General features: G+C 37.3%; 1 protein-coding gene across 4 annotated transcripts in view; it reads right to left on the reverse strand.

The window, feature by feature from the left end:
* The window catches only part of AKAP6 (A-kinase anchoring protein 6), a 455,310-nt gene that overhangs the window by 386,355 nt on the left and 46,453 nt on the right, over positions 1-22,502 (reverse strand). Inside the window, exon 1 of one of the 4 annotated variants that reach the window (XM_081049113.1) lies at positions 17,568-17,631. The exons of the other annotated variants lie outside the window; for them this stretch is intronic. The gene's annotated coding sequence lies outside the window, so the exon portion shown is untranslated. Of the gene's footprint in view, positions 1-17,567; positions 17,632-22,502 lie in introns of those variants that run through there. 4 annotated transcript variants of the gene reach the window in all.

Genomic DNA, 22,502 nt, shown 5'->3' on the forward strand with positions numbered 1-22,502 from the left:
GAAGGTATTTAGAAAGCCAGATCTGGGCTAGTGGCGCTCATAGCTACTGGGTTTTTATTGCTTCTAGGCCCTTTCAGTGGACAGAACTAGGAAATATATGTGTGTACACTAAGCCACGCATACACGAACAACTATATTGAGTCCTATATATCTTTGTGTACATATTAAAAACTAAGAGTTCATATTGATACCTCTAATTGCAATCCACCATAGGGATCATTTTAGCCTTCCCTCTCTACTTATTTGTATTTCCTTTCTCTGACAATGAGGGAGCTGGTTTTCATTACTGACAATGTATTTAGTTATTTGCTCTAGAATACACAGAACATCATTTTGAAACTGCTAACCCACACCCACTGTAAAAAAAAAAATAAGCTTTTAACCAGAGAACATTATTTATGGGCAGTACTTTTGGTCTTTTACTTTACAATATGTAGTCAAACACTGCTTTCCAAACTTGCTTAGGTTAACTCTTTCCTTCTCCATCCCATCCTCTATGGTTATGTTATTCATGTGTAACAGCTGGGTTCAATTGTTATTATTTGTATTTGATGTTTGGTTTCCCTACATCCTAGATGATTTTTTGAATAAGTGAAACATTAACGTGGTTCTAAAAGACAGCACTATATAAAAAGGCATATTCGGAGAAGAGTCATTCCCCCTTTACCTTTTCTACTCCATTTCCATTCTGTCCCCCACCACACATACTTTTGTCACTCCCACCCTCATTTGTTTCTGGTTTATCTATCCGGTATTTCTTTTTTCACAGACAAATATTTTCTTATTTGCATGTCTTTCTTAGACGAAAGAAATATACTACACTATTCTACCACACTATAGACAGTCATTTACACTTCACCTTTTTCACTTAATGTATCAAGGATACCATTCTATATCAGCTCATAGAGATTATGAGCTATTTTTAAGCCTTTTGTTGTGAGGATGAAATTTTCTTCAGAAGAAAAATGATGACAGGTTGTTCAAATTCTGGAACAGTTGAACTAATATTTCCTAGAAGAAAATGTTTCTTAAAACATCAATTGCATAGATAAGAATGCCCAAACCTAGCAGAATTCCTCCTTTTATTGCATAAACAGCTCCTCACTCATCTACAATAAAGCATCTCATCTAGAAAAATATTCTATATATTAATAGAATTTGAATTACTTTATCATTTCTGGTACCTCTCTTTTGAGCTATATTTTAACTATCTGGTAAATTAATGAAATGTTAATGAATATTTATTGAGTACCTTCTGAATGCCAGTAACTATGGACCAAAACACTCTGCAGCTAGGGAGATAAGACGTACAGTAAAATAGAACTAATGAAAAGACAATAAATCCAGGCTAGATGCCAGGAAAGTGGTGTAAAAAGTGCCCTGGGAATTGAAAAAGAGAGAATAGCATCCAAGAGAATGGATAGGGACATCAGAAAATTTGTGTTTCTTACTGATATTACTGAACCGATTGTTCTGGTTTTTGTTTTGTTTTTAAATTGATGAAATTTTGTAGGCAAAAAAATAAGCTAAAAAGTGAAAGCACTCATTTGTGGTGGAATATAACAGATCATTCTAAACTCCAAACTTTACTCCAATACCTCAATGGACCCTGACTCTGATCTTGTTAATATATAATTTAATCGTCACTGGAAAACAATAGAAAAATAAGCCCAAGCACCAACAACCTGGAAAGGATACAAAACAGAAGAAACTTTAACAGGCTAGAACGTAAAATGAAGGGTATGAATGACAAAGCTACACATAGACAGCTTTTCCAGGTCTAATGATCACTAACGTAGATAACAGTGTTACGGAGTCAGTGATTCTGAATCCCTCAGTTCATACCATAGTTCTATATCTTAAGAATTATGTTCCTTGGTTCTATACCAGTGTTTCTCATCATTTTTTCATATCAACACCCTCTCGTGCTGTTTTAGGCATACGTTTTGTAATCTTCCCTCATAAAATTTTACCACCACAGGTATACTATACGTGTACTATAGGTATATCCGTGTGCTCTAGATTAAGAGCAGGAGTTTTTCACCCTCCAAGAACCAAATTTCACCCCTTGGGGTGAGGAGGGGGTGAAAGTGCCCCTGCTCACAATGTAAACCCTAGGTATTCTCCATTATGCCATTTTCCTGTTTAAAAGGCTTCCATCTCTAAAATGAAAATGAAAATACCCCTAGTAATATTTTTACTGATATAGCCCCTTGGGCAAGGGAAGCAAAAAAAAAAAAAAAATGTGGGATTACATTAAACTAAAATGCTATTTCACAGAAAGGAAATCATCAATAAAACAAAAAGACATCCTACTGAATGGAAGAAGGTATTTGTCAATGATACATCTAATAAAGGGTTAATATCCAAAACATATAAGGAACTCATACAACTTAACACCAAAAACACAAACAACCCAATTAAAAAATTGACAGAGGACATGAAGAGACATTTATTTCCCTAAAGAGGACATAGAGATGGCCAACAGACATGAAAAAATACTCAACATTACTAATCATTAATAAAAACCACAATGAGATTCCACCTCACTACAGTCAGAATGACTATCATCAATAAATCAACAAACAACAAGTGTTGGTGAGGATGTGGAAAAAAAGGGAACCCTGGTGCACTCTTGGTGGGATTGCAGATTGGTGCAGCCACTATGGGAAACAGTATGGAGGTATCTCAAAAAAATTGAAAATGGAACTAACATTGTACAGCTATATACAATGTTAGCGGGATAGTAGACTGGGGGTGGGTATCACTTTATGAGGGGTGTAAATGTCTAACTATTGCATTGCTTTGTACATCTGAAACTAACTGGGAAAAAAAAGACATGAGAAATAACCAATGAATGTCAAACTACTGAGCATCAAATAAAAAGTTGAAGGAAAGAAAATAGCTAACCATTGAAAATAAGAAATAACATATAATGCAAGTACAAATCAAGGATAAATGAAAGCAGATTTTATGTCTTATTAAAACTTCACTGCAGTTAGAAATGTCTACCTGGTAGAGTTAGATGTCTTTGACAATCCTGAGCCTCATGCTCAACTATTAAGGGAAATTTGATGACAAAAGTGCCCTTGTATTTTCCAAGCACAGTAAAACACCAAATGTTATAGCTTTGAATCATATTTAGCTATATTACTCATGACCTTACTATCAGAGAAAAGTTAACAAGCTAATTAAGTCACCTTTTTAATATAAGGCAAAAAAATTGTAAGAGATTATAGCATTGGACCTAAATAAGTAATCTGAGAATGAATGACTCACTTTTCACAAAGAGGCAGGTAGGTTGGTTTTTTTTAATTGTATAAAATGGTAAAATTCAGAGATTTCCTTTTAGTCGTTCTAAGTATAGAAGATGCTATGGGCAATCCTCCTGGATATCTACCCCAAAAAATCTGGAAATTCTTATCTATAAATACATATGTTCCCCTATGTTCATTGTAGCATTATTCATGGTGGCCAAGACATGGAAACTACCAAAGTGTCCTTCCATAGATGATTGGATAAAGATGGTATCTGTATACAATGGAATAATACTCAGCCATAAGAAAGATGAAATACTGCCATTTGCAACAACATGGATAGACTTGAGATTATCATGCTAAATGAAATAAGTTAGACAGAAAAAGTTAAGAAACATATGACTTTACTAATATGTGGGATGTAAAATAGAAAGCAAGAAACGAAAAAACAAACAAGCAAAACTCATGGACACAGACAACAGTTTAGTGGTTACCAGAGGGTAAGGGAGGATGGTAGATGAGAATAAAGGGGGTCAAATATATGGTGATAGAAAGAGAACTGACTCTGGGTAGTGAACACACAATGCAATATATGGATGATGTATTATAGAATTGTACACTTGAAACCTATGTAATTTTGTTAACCAAATCACCACAACAAAGTTAATTTAACAAAAAAAAGAAGAAGAGGAAGAGGCTATAGGGAATTCAACTTTATTGGGCCATTTCCCAATAAAGTTGGGGAACAACAATGAATATTCCCCAATCTCTCTACATGATATTTCACTTCATTTTCAGAATTGAGGCAAATATGGCTTAGAGAGATGATTTAACTTCACCCAGCGTGACACAATTGCTACATGACGGAACATGGATTTCAAACCTGGTCTAACTCCAAAATTAATGCTCTTGCTCTTGGTTCGTGTCCTACTGGCACTGGGTTGTTCCTCCACTTTCAGATTCTGTGGAATACCTGAAGGTGCAGGTCTTTCTTGCAACTCTTCTGGAGGCGTCTTCAAGGGCACCTGACTGCTGAGCGACCTGTTCCTCATTGTCAAGTGCTAGCGAGTACAATAATGCTTTGCATTGCATATCTTGGCATTTTCCCCAGCTTCACTTCCTTTTTACTCTCAATCCTCACCACCTAGGTTTGTATCTTCAAGTAATGCACCTGAATTCTTGAGTTGGGCTCTGCTTTCTAGAGAAACTAAGCAAAAACTTAACTTAGCCTTACAATATGTAGGATTTTTATGCAGTTTTGCACTGAATTTTTAAAAAGACATTATTTTAGAGCAGTTTTAGGTTCACACAAAAAATGAACTAAAGGTACAGAGATTTCCCATGTACTCCTCGGCCCCACACTATGCACAATTCCCCACTATTAAAATCTTGCACTGGAGTGGCACATTTATTACAATCAATGAATCTACATTTCCACATCATCACTCAAAATCCATAGTTTACATTAGGGTTCACTCTTGGTATTGTACATCCTATGGGCTTTGACAAATGTATAATGACATGTATCCATCATTAGAGCATCATACAGAGTAGTTTCACTGCCCTAAAAATCCTGTGTTCTACTTACGTACCTCTCCCTCCCCCCCAACCTTGGCAACCACTGATTGTTTTACTGTCTCCAGAGTTTTGCCTTTTCCAGCATGTCATATTGTTGGAATCATACAGTATGAGTCTGTTCACATTGACTCCTTTCACGTAGTAATATGCATTTAAGGTTGCTCATGTTTTTTTCATGGCACGATAGCTCATTTCCTTTTAGTGCTGAATAATAGTCCACTGTCTGGATGTATCACAGTTTGTTTATCCATTTACCTACTGAAAGACATCTTGGACACTTCCAAGTTTTGGCAGTTACGAATATAGCTGCTATGTTCATCCATGTGCAGGCTTTTGTGTAGACATAAGTTTTCAGCTTATTTAAGTAAATACTGAGGAGTGCAATACTGGATCATATGGTAAGAATACGTTTAGTTTTGTAACAAACTGCCGAACTGTCTTCCAAAGTGGCCGTACCATGTTGCATTCCCACCAGCAATGCATGAGAGTTTCTGTTGCTCCACATCCTCAGTACTAAGTATTGTCAGTATTCTGGATTTGGGCCATTCTATTAGGTGTGTAGTGGTATCTCATTGTTGTCTTATTTTGCAATTCCCTAGTTATATATGATATTGGGCATCTTTTCACATGCTTATTTGCCATCCATATACTTTCTTTTGTGACATGTCTGTACAAGTCTTTTGTCTGTTTTTCTAATTGGGTTGTTCATATTATTAGTGCTGCATTTTAAGGGTTCTGTGTATATTTTGGATACAAGTCCTTTATAGATATGTCTTTTGCAAATATTTCTCCCAGTCTATGGCCTATCTTCTCATTCTGTTGACAGTGTCTTTTACAAAACAAAAGTTTTTGATAAAGATCAGCTTATCAATTCCTTCTTTCATGAATTATGTCTTTGATGTTGTATCTAAAAAATCATCACCATACCCTACCTAGGTCATCTACATTTTCTCCTATATTATCTTCTAGGACTTTTATAGTTTGCACTTTACATTTAGGTCTATGATCCATTTTGAGTTAATTTTCGTAAAGAGTGTAAGGTCTGTGCCTAGATTCTTTTTTTTTTCTTTTTTGCATGTGGATGTTCAGTTGTTTCAGCACCATTTGTTGAAAAGACTATCATTGCTCCATTGTATTGGATTTGCTTCTTTGTCAAAGATCAGTTAGCTATATTTATATAGGTCAATTTCTGGACTCTCTATCCCATTCCATTGATTTGTCTATTCTTTCACCAATACCACACTGTCTTGTTATTGAAGCTTTATAAAAAGTCTTGAAGTCCAGTAGTGTCAGGCCTCAAACTTTGTTCTCTTTTAGTGTTGTTTGGGGTCTTTTGCCTCTCCATATAAACTTCAGAATCAGTTTGCCAATATCTATAAAATAACTGGCTGGGATTTTGATTGGGATTATGTTGAATCTATAGATCAGGTTGGGAAGAATTGGCATTTTGCCAATATTGTGTTTTCCTATCTATGAATATGGAATATGTCTCCATTTATTTAATTATTCTTTGTTTCTTTCATCACAGTTTTGTAATTTTTCTCCTACAGATCTTATACATATTTTGTTAAATTTATATGTAAGCATTTCATTTTGGGAATGCTTAATGTAAATAGGATTGTGTTTTTAATTTCAAATTCCATTTGTTCATTGATGGCACATAGGAAACTTATTGACTTTGGTATATTAACCTTGCACCCTGCAACATTACTATAATCACTTATTAGATCTAAGAACCCATTTCGGATTTTTACATAGACAATCATGTCATCCATAAACAAAGACAGTTTTATTTCTTCCTTCCCAAACAACATATCTCTTGCATCCTATTCTTGTCTTATTGCATTAGCTAGGACTTCCAATATAATGCTGAAAAGGAGTGGTGAGAGGGAGAGGACATTGTTGTCTTGTTCCTGACCTTAGCAGGAAAGCTTCTAGTTCATCACCATTAAGTATGTTTTGGGGGTAGGTTTTTTGCAGTGGTTCTTTATCAAATTGAGAAAGTTACTCTCTATTCCTAGTTTGCCGAGTTTTTTTGTGAATTAGTGTCAAATTTTTGTCAAATACTTTTTCTGCATCTATTGATATAATCATGGAATCTTTCTTCTTTAGCCTGTTGATTACATTAATTGATCTTCTAACACTGAACCAGGCTTGCATACCAGAGATAAACCCCATTTGGTCATGGTGTATAATTATTTTTATACATTGTTAGATTTGAGATGCTAATATTTTGTTGTTACGTTGAATTTTGATATAAAAGTGTATTTTTCTACTCTTAAAGTGTGAAAACTACATTAAAAAACAATGGATAACTTACCCACTGAACTCCTAGAAGGGTTGTCCAGGGATGCTGTTCAGCAGCTTTCTACAAGGAGCTCAACCCACCCTGCCTGTCACCCAGATGGAACTGCATGAGTGCTCTAAAATCTCCAGTGAATACTGAATTGCTGAGGAATTTGGGAAAAGACAGCTGAAATTCACATTCCATGGATCCATTGGGCACACCTTCCCTGTTTGTGAGAGTGACTTGTGTGAAGATGAATTCAATGCTTCTGATACTGCAGCTGAAACACTTCAGAAAGACCCTATTAAATCACTTTTTCTATATAATAAGGATATCAATAAAAAAAGTGATCCCTTCTGAAAGGAGATGTGGCATTACTGAACCGTGAGTACCAGCAATGAAAGTCTTACAGATAAGAATCCTGTGTCAGAAAGTATCTCATGCTTGCAGGGCCTGATTTGAAAGAGGACCTTCAGAAACTTAAAGGTTCTTGGACAGGTGAAGCAAAATTGACAAAAGGATTTCATCTAGCTGTCATTCACGTCATTCACACAGTGGGAACTAAGTACAAGAGCCACTATCGCACAGCGGCTCAGAGTTCCCTGTACAGATGCTACAGAAAGGTACTTCAGCTGGAAAAAGAGCAGTCAGTGTCTTCTATTAGATTCTGTGTCACCAATTCTGCAAAATGAGGTTATCCTTTAGAGAACACAACACACATAGCACTTTGCACTGTAAGGAGATTCCTAGAGATTCATGGGAAGATCATTGAAAAGAGTAGTATTTGCTGTCTCTGAACTTGAAGAGGTAGTTGGCTAATTATGTTGCATTGTTTAAATCTTACAGATCAATATACCTATGAATAGAGATGCAAAAATTCTTAACAAAGTATTAGCAAACTGAAGCCAGCAACATATAAAAGGATTATATACCATTACCAAGTGGGATTTATCTCAGGAATGTAAGGTTGGTTCAACATACAAAAATCAATCAGTGTAATATGCCATATTAATATAATAATGGATAGAATGATAGTAGAATAAAGGATAAAACTACGTGATCATCTCAGTAAATGCAGAAAAAACAATGGACAAAAATCCAACACCCTTTCATGATAAAAATACTCAACAAACTAGGAATAGAAGGAAACTTCCTCAAGCTGATAAAGGGCATTTATGAAAAACACATAGTTAACATTATACTTAATGGTGAAATATTGAAAGTTCTCTGCCTAAGATCAGGAACAAGACAATAATGTCCACTCTCATCAATTCTACTCAACATTGTACTAAGGGTTCTAGCCAGGGCATTTAGGTAACAAGAAGAAATTAAGACACCCAGATTGGAAAGAAAGAAAACTATCTTTATTCACAGATGACATGAATCCTGTATATAAAAATCCTAAGAAGTTCACCAAAATACTATTAGAAATAATAGAGTTCAACAGGGCTACAGGACATAGATCAAAAGAAAAAATAAATTTCTACATGCTAGCAACGAATAACCTGAAAATAAAATTAAGAAAACGATTACATTTATAATAGCATCAAAAATCAAATATTTAAGACTAAATTTAATAAAAGAAGTGTAAGAGTTGTACATTGAAAAGTACAAAATATCTTTGAAAAAAAAATAAAGACCTAAATAAATGGAACAATATCCCTGTTCATAAATTAGAAAACTTACTGTTATTAAGATGGCAGTATTCAGCAAATTGTGCTACAGATTCAACAAAATCTTTATCAAACTCCCAAATGACTTTTTTGTAGAAATTAACAAGTTGATCCTAAATTTCACATGGATATTCAAGGAACCCAGAATAGTCAAAACAACCTTAAAAAGAAAAAATAAGTTGGAGGATTCACACTTAACCTATTTTGAAACTTAAAGTACAGTAATCAAGACTGTGTGGTACTGGCAAAAGTATAAACATATAGCTCAATGGAATAGAATTTTTGACAAGGCTGACAAGACAATTCAATTTAGAAAGAACTGTCTTATCAACAAATGACATTGGAGCAATTATATATCCACATGCAAAAGAAAGAAGTTGGACCACTACCTAACATCATCTACAAAAATTAGCTCAAAATGGATATATGACCTAATCATAGAAATTAAAACTATAAAACTGTTAGAAGAAAACATAGATATAAATCTTCATGGTCATGGATTACGCAATGGTTTCTCAGCTATGATATTAAAAGTACAAGCAGCCAAAATAAAAATAAATCAATTGTTCACTATTGTACTTCAACAATAAAAAGACAAATAACCCAATTTAAAAATGGGAAAAGTTGGTATTTACCCAAAGGATTTGAAAATGCATATCCTCACAAAAACTTATGAATGGTGTTTACAGCAGTTTTGTTCATATTTGCCAAAACTTGGAAGCAACCAAAATGTCCTTCAGTGAGTGAATGGATAAGTAAACTGTGGTACATCCAATTAGTGGAATTTTTTTTTTAATGCTAAAAATAAATGAGCATTTTTTAATGCTAAAAGTAAATGAGCATAAAAAAATGAGCTATTAAGCCACAAGCCATATTACTAAGTGAAAGAAGCCAATCTGAAAAGGCTACATACTATATGATTCTACTCTATGACATTCTGGAAAAGACAAAACTGAAAAGACAGTACAAAGATCAGGGGTTGGGTAGGGGAGGGATGAAAAGACAGAGCACAGAAGAATTTTAGGGCAGTGAGAATACTCCATATGATACTATAATGATGAATACATGTCATTATACATTTGTGCAAACCTATAGATTGGACAACACCAACAGTAAACTCTAATGTAAATGATGGGCAATTAGTTGTGTCATTGTAGGTTCATCAGTTATAACAGGTATATCACTCTGGTAGGTGTTGTTGATAATAAGGGAGACTCAATTCTGTTGTGAACCGTAAACTTCCCTAAAAAAATAAATTATTTTAAAGAAAAAAAAAGGATAAAAAGGAAAAACAAGAAATACTACCCCAAATCCTACAATTTAAACAAATCAATGTTTTATCATTTTCCTGTATATCTTTCTGGTAATTTTATTGGTTTTACATAATTTCTAATGATAATGATAAAATTTCTGTATTTTCTTCAGAAATTAAAAGGCACCATAAAAGTTCTAAATGACAGTTACAAGAGAATAATATTTACATCATTTAAAATGTTACAACTATGCTTTTTAGACACCTAGTTTGTTGTTAAACTGAAGCTTCTTGTCAAAAATTATGCAAGGCAGAAGACAACTTAATAACAATTGTGGTGTACTAAAAGAAAAACAGTTTATTCTCCATTTATATTTGTTTTAAATACTAGATAGACCTTAACTTTAATATTTTTATTTCACCTTTATCTCTGTTTTAAAAAAAAATTAATGAGAAAAACAGCTGAATAACATCCTAAAGATAGTAATTTTTATGCGTCTTGTCAGCCTCTTAAAACTCTGGTTTTGATTCATTGATAAGCTCCAGAATGTAATGCTAAACACTGCTACAATAACAGGTTTTATTTTCAGGCCACTATTGTAAATTAACAAACATATCCAGGTAACAAATCAAGAAGTACACAGAAAAACCAATTGCTATTTTTTCAATGTTTTTTTTTTAGACTTTTTTTTTGGGGGGGGGAAGGAGAACAGGACTTTATTGGGGAACAGTGTGTACTTCCAGGCCCCCTTCTGCAAGTCAAGTTGTTGTCCTTTCAATCTTAGTTGTGGAGGGTGCCGTTCAACTTCAAGTTGTTGTCCTCTCAGTCCTCGCCATGGAGGGCGCAGCTCAGCTCCAGGTTCAGTTGCCGTTTCTAGTTGCAGGGGGCACAGCCCACCATCCCCTGTGGGACTCAAGGAACTGGCAACCCTGTAGTTGAGCCCACCGGCCCATGAGGGAATCGAACCAGCAGTCTTTGGAGTCAGGAGCATGGAGCTCCAACCACCTGAGCCACTGGGCCAGCCCCCCCAACTGCTATTTTTGCTTCCTGGTTAACATGCTCAATACAAAGTATGTGTCTAAGTGATTTTTTTAATATATACTCACATATTTCATTTTCAGTGATACATTAATGTCACATCTGAGATTGAGGCGACTTTTTAAGAAATGAGTTTTGCTTTTTATAATTTCTCAGATTCATCCACACAGTGGAATAGGGCAATCATTTTAAAGGATGGTGAATATCTAAATTCTAGGGTGTAGAAAGATGTTCATGACATACTGTTGAGTTAAATATGCAGATGACGGGGACTTCCACTTTGGGCAATGAAGGATTAGCAGAGTCCAGAATTACCCTCCCACCGTAAATAAGAAACTAGATAAAATATATAAAAACAACTGTTTTCATCAGGGCTGGGATTAGAGTGAGGCAAGAAAGGTGCTCAGCGTGCAAAATTTAAGGAAATGCTCCTTTTTGAAGGCTGATCTTGTAGTTGCATGACCTGGAGAGTGAGTGTCTTCTTAAATTTTGTACCTTTGTACGTCTCCTCACCCTAGTCTCAGCCCTGGTTTTTAGCCATTGGGCCACAGGCAGCAACCTGACTGTGATTCCTGGGAAAAGGAAAATAAATGAAATCAGTCCTAGAGTAGATCCAGATTTCTGCCTAGAGGCAAACTACAGACCATCCTGCATGAAGAGGGAATACAAAGAGAGCTAGTGGTCTTGCTGAATTAAATAGACAGAAATTGGAGTTTGGAGAAGGCACCGCAGCTTAAATTGACAGGGCAGGATACCAAAGAAGAGGGCGCTACAAAAAGAAAAAGCTCCAGAAAAATAAGTAGGAACCTCCTTGAGGTTTGGGCTGAATACAACTTGTGCATACATAGAATGAAAACTTTCAAGGCCAGCAAACTTCCTAGAATATAGTAATTAAAGAGAGATGTAAAATGAACAATTCCCAAAGCTCACACAGAAATTGTGATCCTAACTGCCACTAGCCAGAGTAGAGAAACTTCCTTGAATATAACAGGGTATTCAGTAAAGACTCCAGAAGAGTCATACCCTAGTAGTAGGACTAAGTTACCCATAGAGCAAAGGCTGCTCTATAATAGCTTATGAATAAAACTCTATGAAATTTAAATGGTTTGCAAGCCCTCTAACTTCTGCTACAAGATGTTCAACACTCTTTAAAGAAATACAACAAAATCCAGCACACACAATGTAAAATTCACAATGGCTGACATCCCATCAAAAATGTTCTCTCCTGTGGAACATATATATCCACAAATCCCAGATATTCAATGAGCTCCAAGCAGAATAAACACAAAGAAAATCACACAAAATCACATCATAATCAAACTGTTGAAACTCTGTGTTAAAGAATAATCTTAAAAGCAGTCAGAGAAAAGAAAGATACTTTATGTAACAAAGACCAAATAAAAAGTGATCATAGGCTTCTCGTCAAAAATTATGCAAGGCGGAAGACAACTTAATAACAATTGTGGTGTACTAAAAGAAAAACACTGTCAACTTAGAATTCTATAACTAGTGAAATATATTTAAAAAATAAATTCTTTCTTAGAAAAAAAAAGCTGAGAAAATTTATCACCAGCAATCTTGTTTTATAGGAAATGTTAAGGAAGTTCTTTAGGAAAAGGTAAATAACACAATAGAAATCTGGTTCTATACAAAGAAATGAAGAGCATAAAAAATCTCAAATATGTGAATATATACTCACATATATATAAGACATTTTTCCCATTTAAAAATGTCTTTAAGAGATCATTGTTTAAATCAAAATAGTAACCATGTATTGAGGGATTTACAACATATATGGAAATAAAATGTATAACACTAATAGCACAAAGACCAGGAGGAGAGAAATGAAAAGTCATTAGACTCCTATACGTGAAATAGTAATATACCATTTGAAGGTAAACTATGATGTTAAAGACGTATATTGTAAAGTTTACAGCAATAAAGCAATATAGAAAATATAGAGGAACTAAAATAATAAACATTCACTATTAAATAGTATAAATAATAATACTAAAATACATCCTCTACCCAGAAGAAGGGAGGAAAATAAGGAAAAGGAAACAAAAGTTAAGCAGAACAAACAGAAAACAACAGGAAGGCAGTAAATGTAAATCCAACCACATCGATAATTACATTAAATATATACTGGCTAAACATTTCAATTAAAAGGCTGGAATTAAAAACTAAGACCCAACTACATGCTATCTACAAGAAAGTCACTTTAAATATGGAGTCTCAGGTTAAAAGCAAAAGAATGAAAAAGATATATCATAAGAAATCTAGAGATTCTATTTCAATATCAAACAAAGTAGACTTCAGAACAAGGAATAAAAGAAGGAGCAAAAGGGACATATGATAATGATAATGATAAAGGAATCAATTCATCAGAACGATATAACAATCTTATAGAGTTTGAAACTCCTAACATAGTTTCAAAGTACAAGAAGCAAAAGCTGACGGAACCAAATGGAAAAATACCTTCTTTTCAAATCTTTTGCTGGTTTTTATTTGGTTGTTTGTTTTCTTATTATTTAATTGTAAGAGTCTTTATATTTGTCAAAACTCATTGAACTGTACATTTAAAATGAGGATATTTCAGATGTTTATCCAAAGAAAATGAATACATTAGTTCAGAAAGATATATGCTCACACCAGTTAGAATGGCTATTATCAACAAGATAAATACCATGTTTCCCCGAAAATAAGACCAAGGTGGACCATCAGCTCTAATGCATCTTTTGGAGCAAAAATCAATATAAGACCCGGTATTATATTATATTAAACCCAGTCTTATAGTAAAATAAGACCCGGTAGTGTAGTATAGTATGGTATGGTATGGTATAGTATAGTATAGCATAGTATAGTATAGTATAGCATTGTATATAAGACCCAGTCTTATATTATAGTAAAATAAGACTGGGTCTTATATTAATTTTTGCTCCAAAAGACACATTAGAGCTGATGGTCCGTCCTACTAGGTCTTATTTTCGGGGAAACACAGTAATAACAAGTGTTTGAGACGCGGTGGAGAAAAAGGAACCCTCATACACTATTGGTGGGAATGCAGACTGGTGCAGCCACTACGGAAGGCAGTGTGGAGGTTCCTCAAAAACTTAAAAATAGAATTACCATATGTCCCAGCAATCCCTCTACCCAAAAAATCTGAAAACATTTATCCTTAAAGATATGTGTGTTTCGATGTTTATGTAGTTTATTGTAGCTTATTTACAGTGGCCAAGACATGGAAACAACAAAAATGTCCTTCAGTAGATGAATGGATAAAGAATATGTGGTATATATACACAATGGAATACTGCTCTGCCATAAGAAAACATGAAATACTGCCATTTGCAACAACATGGATGGATCTTGAGATTATTATGCTAAGAGAAATAAATCAGAGAGGAAAAGTCAAGAACCATATGATTTCACTGATATGTGGTATATAAAACTGAAAATAACAAAAGAACAAGACAAATGAAGTAACTAAAACTCATAGAAACAGACATAGTTTAGTGGTTACCAGAAGGTAAGGGGGGAGAAGATTGGTAGATGACAGTAAAGGGGATCGAATATATGGCAATGGAAGGGGAATTGACTCTGGGTGGTGAACACACAATGTGAGATATAGATCAAGTATTACAGAATTGTACACCTGAAATCTATGTAACTTGACTAACCATTGTCACCCCCAATCAACTTTAATTTTAAAAAAAAAGATATATGCACCCCCATGTTCACTGCAGCATTATTTGCCATAGCCAAAATATGGAAACAACCTAAGCATCTCTCTGGGTGAATGAATGGATAAAGAATTTGTGAGATATATATATATATATGTCACATACATACACATACAATGGAATATTATTCAGCCAAACAAGAATGAAATCTTGCCATTTGTGACAACATGTAATGAACTTGAGGGCATTATGAAATAAGTCAAGCAGAGAAAGACAAACACCATATGATCTCTCTTATATGTGGAATCTAACAAATATACAAACAAACAAAAACAAGCTTATAGATACAGAGAATAGATTGGTGGTTGCCAGAGGCAGAGGGTAAAAGGTGGAAGAAATTTAAAAATTAATAAAAAAGTATATAATATAACCCATAAATACAAATAACTTGGCCATGTACATAGCAGTAAGTTACAATAAACCAAATGGGAAAAGATGAGTCAAAGCTCCACTGTCAAACTCACCCCATAGTTGAATTCCTTCTCTTCCCCCAGGATAACCTGTTCATAATGCGTGTGATGTGGGACTATCTGAGTAAGGAGATCTGTGTCAGATAAAATACTAAAAAGCTTCATTTTCTCCTTATTTATAAAAATAACTAATAATTATACATAGAGGTTCTGATATTTTTCTTTCCACAACACAATGGAAGTCTTGCATACCCCTTGGGGTGTACACACTCTACTCTGGAGATCACTGGTGTTGACATTGGAAAACCAAGGAAAATATTTGTGTAGTGGTATGGTCAGGGCGGACCTTCAGAAGGATGAATCTGATATCTGTGTGTACGATAGGATGAAGGGAGAGAAACTGAATTACATGGCTCTTCTATCAAGCCCTACCCACCTATTACTGCAATTGTCACCAAGTGCTAAGAATTCTGGTCTGAACTTCCAGCAAGCTTAGCTTTGAAGCAGTGAAAGATGTCATTCAAAACTTCTGATATCCTAGGGAAATGAGGCTAATCTTTAAACAGTTAGAAATAAAGAAAGAATACTAGCCATGAAGAGACGAGTTAGCACTAGAGTGGGCCCTTCCACAACACTAAAACTAAGCATGGTGGAAAAAAAGCTTTTTTTAACTTTTCATTTCTTCTTAATAGTGAGAGGACCATAGCCTATAAAAATACATAGCTTACAAAATACAGGATTTGACTGAATCCAGGGATGAGAGGGTGTATAATCTCCTACTTCCCTAGAACTATTCCCATAACACAGTACATAAAATAAATAAATAAAATGACTAGATTTTATTTATGTAAATTACACATTAATAAAATTTATTTAAAAAATAAAAGTGAAGCTTAAGTTTGAGGGAGGATTAAGTTGTCATCTGCTTCTTTGATTCTTGGATTCAGTAACAGTGATTTAAAATTTAAATAAAGCAGACTATAAAACACGATGTATAGTATGATCACATTTGTATAAAAAGAAATGTGTGTGTATAGATATGTAAATATACACAGAAAGATTCCCAGACGGGAGTTCCCCAAATATTTACATGGGTTGTTCTCAGGTCTGAAACTTAGGTGAATTTTACTTGTAAATCATATTTTTGTTAGTGTCAATCAATGACAACACCCCGATAACGGTCAATGGGTGGGAGCTCCTGTCCTTCCTACAAATATACTTGCCCCCAAAATCTACCCTACCTGCATACAGCCATCAGGTAAAGGACCAATACTAGATAAGACTGGAGCATCAATAAGATAAATCTCAGGCACCTCTAACATTTCCTTTCTCTGCGGTTACTGCTCAGCCACCCTCACCAGATGCCTTGGGCTCTCCAGCTCTCTCTCCTCTTAGTTAAATAAGTCAAGATATGAAGGGTATCAGCCATGTACTCATTCATCATTCCTTTGGTCCCCACAAGCTAAAAACCAGATGGAACGTCTATTTCCTGCAAAAGACAGGATCTCTTCTTACCAGATTCCTCTTCCAGGAGGACTAGGACCTCACCTGCTCCATCACAGGCTGCCCGAGTGAGCCCCTCCCTCAAAATCTTTACCTCACCCTTGTTCCTCCTGCAGAACAGGTCAGCTTCTCCTGCCTTTACCTCAGATTCAATTCTAACGAGCCCTTTTTTCTGGAGTCCCTGATATTGCCAGTTTCTAGCATATGTGACCAGGGTGCAGTAGAAAGCCCACAGAATACAAGTCAGAATGTGTCTAGTCCTTGCTCTGACCTCTGGCAAAGTCACTTATCACCACTATACTTCAGTTTCTGATTCTGGGAAATGAAAAGCGAAACTGAGATCTTTTCCAACTCATGCTGGAGTTCTAGACATATTTTCTGCTCTTTAATGACCTTCTGGAATACAGCCAGATTCCTCCCATGGTACATCTGAAAGTCCAGCATATATAGTTCGATCTTTTAAAATGCAGTTGAAACGTATCATGTTCATTTTCAAGGACACTATTGAGTAACGGGGACAATTTCCAAATCACAGGTTAACATAATCAAACAGAGGTAAAGCTTCCTTTCGTGTCTTTTCCTACCTTCAAATATTCTCTCTCTTTCTCAATCTCTCCCCTCCTTCTGCACCCCACCCCTGCCACAATTCTCCTTTCTGCCTCTTCTGTCCTGTCTCTCCCTCTCTTTGCTCACTCACAGATGGCATGAGTAGAGCAGCATAGCTGACAATCAGAAAGCTAGCAAAGTTGCAGAGTTGTATTTGGAAGTAAGACTCATGACAAAGTCATTTTTGCATGAATACTAATTTATATTAATTTAGCTCACCCAGAAATGGGTTAAGAGTGAGCCGCATCCCAGGTGACCACCATCAGCTCTATGTGGACACTTGCCGGTTATAGTCCAGGGGTGTCAAAGAGTCAATGACTTCTGTGTAAAGGAGGAGGCTTTAGGTCAGAATCCATAGAGAAGTTTCTTTCTTCCCAACCAAAGTCCAGATGGACCATATAGCTGCTCTCTCAACGGCCCAAAGGTTAGGGAGGAGCTGGTTCCAAAGAACATGTTTTGGAGGATAGCAAACCTCTTAACAGGCTACAGTTTCACATTGTTGTGCAGAAACATGTAGAAACAAAAATTGCTAGAATCAAAAAGAGCACAAATTTCCAGCTACTGCTGGTAAGGACACTGCCAGATTTTCCCATTGGTAATAAATGGGTGGAGGGAAATAAACTCTTCAATGAAGACAAAGAAAAGCTGTAGACCCAGGAGCAGGACATCAGAGAAGAGCTGAGAAAGACAAGGACAGAGATGCTTTAGTCAGGGAGTTTGGCCACGTCCTAAATGGAGGCACTGGGGATGGACGGTGATAATGACACTGTATGGTATTTACCTTTGCTTTCAATTAACATTTAGTAATCTGAGGTCCTTCGCACTCGATCCCTTAGTTGCTTTAACAAAGTTCCCAGTAAAGACCCTGATCATGTGTCATTGAGGAGACACATCTGTGTCAAGTTGGTCCGTGAGAACAATGACAAATCCTGTTCCCAGAGCGCAGAGAAGCAGCCCCTTATACACTGATGCCTACATAAGATTTATTCCCTTCTGGATGTGGCATGTTAGTGTGTAGCAACTGCAACATTTAAAAAACAGAGGCCACTAGTTGCAAGAAAATAAATAAAAATAAAATTATCTTAGTAAAATAAAATTTCCTTTCACACCAATGCCATCAAAATATAAAGGGGAAGAATTCTTCTCCTTCTGTGGCCCTGGGATTCCCAACTCCTGGACTTCAAAGCTTGAATTAGAGTAAATATTTAAATAAATGTCTTTGATTTACATAATGGCTGCTGCTTCTGCCCCTCAGAGAAAGCATCCGTAGGCTTCTTAGGCCCACCCTTCCTTCAGGAGGATAAAAGGAGATTTCGTACTGAAGGTGAAGTCAAAGCGAGACCCATGACAGCACCACGACAGGTGGAATCCCAAGAAAGTAGCCTAGAACTAGTTCTCATTTCCAATGTACTCCTTATATATCTGCCTAATGCCAAACAGATCAAAGCAAGGACTATTCATAAAACCCCCAGGAATGCCAGAAACATTCATTAGCATAAGTGGAATCAATTTTTACAACGTGGCTTCCATTATCATTAATACCCCTGCACCCATCGCAACCCAGCCCCTTCTTATCCCTCCCAACGCCCAGCCCAGAGAAGCACAAACCATTTTCAGAATTTAGGCACATTTGGCACTTTGCCAGTAAAAAATCATGCCCCCTAAAACCAAAACAAGAATGATGTGGATTTTGTTCTCCCTTTTCCTGGGAGCTCATTGAAGGGTGGGGATGTATTACCACCAAACAAGCTAAACCAGTTCCTATTAAATCATTTCATCAAAGATATTGGAACAGCCTAAGGAACACCAGCCTGGGGCCAGGAAACTGAGTTCTGGTCCTAACTCTGCCACATACTTGACCTTAAATCATATCACCCCCCTCAAGAAGTAGGACTGAGGTGTGCTCCGTTATCCCAATTCTGTGATTCTGTGACTTTCTATAGGCAGCTGTAATCAATTATCCCTTGCCTCTCTCCTCCCCACCTCACTAAGCAACAGTAACGAAACATGAGGTGACAATCTTAGAATTGCTATTTTTGACCTCCCACTCCCTCATGAGAATCTGTCCAGTGGTGTTAAAAACTGCACGTTAGGGCAATGCAAGACCGAATCTGTACCCTGGAGACTCTACCTACTGCTCTGGGATTGTAAGAATGAACCTAGTCTAGAAAGAAAGCCCCCTTCCCATTATTCTAGCAAGACAAGAACACAACGGCCAGATTCCTCTTGGGTTAGAGCCTGGTTTCACAAGTTAAGGGATTTTCCGCAGTCTTCCCCCAAAGCTAAGCCTTTAGTTTGCAGGGTGCTAACTCCTAATCAGGTATTTCTAATTCCAGCTCTGAGCACCCCTTTACTGGTGGCCACTTACTAGTCATGAGCCAACTCGTCACCTACATGTACAATAATAGCAAAGGAAGAGAACACGAATTGGGGGTAGTGGGGGGGGGGGAGGGCATGGAATAGTTGATAAGAGAGGCAACTAGTGATGGAATGAGGGGTAAGATTTCACCAGCGCTTAAATTCTCAAGGCAGCACATACGGCTCATGTTGCAAATTGTCCTTGAAAATCCATTAGGAAAGCACCACATTAGAGATTGATACTTGGTGCCTCGGTAACACAATTTTTCTCCAGGGTTGGGAAAGATAACTCTTTCTTGGGATAAACAAGAGACAAGAAAGTTGGCTTGCACTCAGGAGCCATGTTTGGACACCAGCATGACTCTCAGCTCAGGAAGGTGCTCCCCCGGGGAGGCCTGAGGAGCTGACGCTGTCTGACCAAAAGCAAAGGTATAGCTCTCAGGGCAGGCCTAGGCTTCGTGATGAATCAGCGTGTAGAGCAACTCACAATATTTCAGGTTTTTTTCTCCCAAATGTTCCTCGGTAAACTTGCATATGTTAAATATCACATGCTGTAACCCCACTACACTGTGACCAGACTGGAACTGGCCAAACTCAGATATTCCGTCTCAGCCACAGAGCATGTGGTGAAATATAGGTTTCAGAAACTATAGTCATTTTAGAAAATGATACAGGCCCTTGAAAGATAATGCATCCGCCTTTTCAGACTAGAATAGGAATTGACATAGTACCTTTATGTGCATACACACACAAGCCTGTCTTGGTTCCTAGTTAAAAGCACTGGTCTATTTCTGTGGCCAGAATGTGATATAATATTCTTTTTGACAAACAGTTAAATAATAGCTGTTCTTTTAAAGTGGCTTTAATACAATTCTTTTTTTGCATACCTAATTATTATGCTGATTCTTGGAGGTAGTTACTACTTCATTCCTGAAGTCAATTCCTAACTTGTGGTACCCAAGGCCCCTGGAAAGGAAACCAAGGAGGCCCTGACTTGTACCAGGATCCACTCTACAATGAATGATGCTATTTAGCAGATACTTAATTGTTTCCATGTACAATTTGTTTTGCCCCATAATTTTTCAGAGACCAGGGTCTTTTTCCTCTAGTTTCTAAGCATGGCAAATAGCCTTTAATATAATGTGAAAATAAAGCTGTATCTACAGGACAGACACTGCTTCACTGGCTAAATGATAGAACCTACATTAAGAAAAATACATGTTTCAGTTGACAAAAAAGGGTGTCCCATCTTACCCCAAAGAAGTACGAGACCAGAGGCCATATTCTACTCTATCCTATTGTCCCGGTTTTGGACCTTTATCTCCCTCACGTTATAACACATACTTGTCAGACTCCTTCAGAACCTAAATCTGTGGAGCATGGTCTTTCTAAAGCGGTATTTTATTTTTATTTTTATTTTTTAGACAGAGGTTGTAGGGCTCTGGTGTTATTAGGGAACTTCTGAGCTGGTGGCAAAAGGGTGAGACCAGTGGAGATTCCAAACAACGGTCAGGTGATGGCAGCAGCTCCCTTTGTGCCCATTCTCCTTAGCTCAGCTGCTCCTACCTCTCCTGTCCCAAGCAGCCACCTCCAAGTCACTATATCCTTTCCTGGTGGCACAGCTGCATTCCATGCAAACTAAAGCTGGTGCACACTTCCCCACTCCCGTCCACCACAGGCAATGAACCCCAGCAAGCATCTACCAAGGGCCTGCTCTGGACATACCACTGTGACTGGCACTTGAATCCTGCCCAGCTTGCCTTCTGAGCGGAAATGCTGAGACTATCGTGCCATTGGTCAGAAGACACTTAGCAAAGTTCCTAAATTGAGGTATCTGTAACATTTACTGAGCACTTACAATGGGCGGGCCTCGCACTAACACTCTTCATTAAGTAGTTCATAGAATCCTGACTACAACACTATGAAGTAGAAATAATTATCATCCCCAAATTACAGAGGAGGAAACGAGGCTACCAGCAGAGGATGGAACCTGCCCCAAGCTCCCACAGCGAGTGCACTGGGGTACCAAGACCTGAACCCAGGGTTGTCTGACTCTGAAGCTGGTCCAAAGAGGTCCTCCCCTCAGAACCTCCCTCTGAACCCCTTGTCTCAGACACGGGTAAACTCCAGGCAGAATTCCAGAGGCAAATTCCCAGCCAGTGGCTTTAGTTGGTGAGAGGACAGGAGAGCACTGGTATCGGCAGAGCAGAAGAGAGGCAATGGGGATGGCGTCAAACAGCAAAGGAGGGAAAGGAAATGAATGTTTATCAGGACCTGCTGGGTGACTCACAGCCTTGCGTGGATGGGATACTAATACTCTCTTCCCAGGTGAGACTACTCAGGGGGGGCTCCCAGGGTTAAATAACACACCAAAGGTAAGTTAGAGCTCCACTGAACTGGAGAGAAGCAGGTAGAAATTTCATTCATCCAGGGAAAGAGAGATCCACAGCAAGTGGGACCCTGAGCAGGTGAGGGTCTAGACGCAGAGGCCAAGGAGAGAGACCATTAGAAACCAAAAGAAGAACCTGAAGCGCCTTGCGTAGACATGCCATTGAAGGATGGTTTGGGCCAGATGAGCTGTGTTAGAAAGGAGGGCAGGACAATGAGGCACAGACTTCAGAGACGTTTACGGAAGCCATGAGGGGAATGAAGCAAACCACATCCTCTTCTCGTGGGCTGCTCTCCCCTCCCAGCCTCCACTCTATTGCAAGCTGGGCTCTGCCTCCTACTTTTCCCACGGCTCTGCTTCCGGATGTCAGTCTCGTAATTTTTTTTCTCTGCTTTAATTTCTCACAC

Source organism: Rhinolophus hipposideros (assembly GCF_964194185.1).
Source record: "Rhinolophus hipposideros genome assembly, chromosome: 5".
NCBI classification, from domain to species: domain Eukaryota; kingdom Metazoa; phylum Chordata; class Mammalia; order Chiroptera; family Rhinolophidae; genus Rhinolophus; species Rhinolophus hipposideros.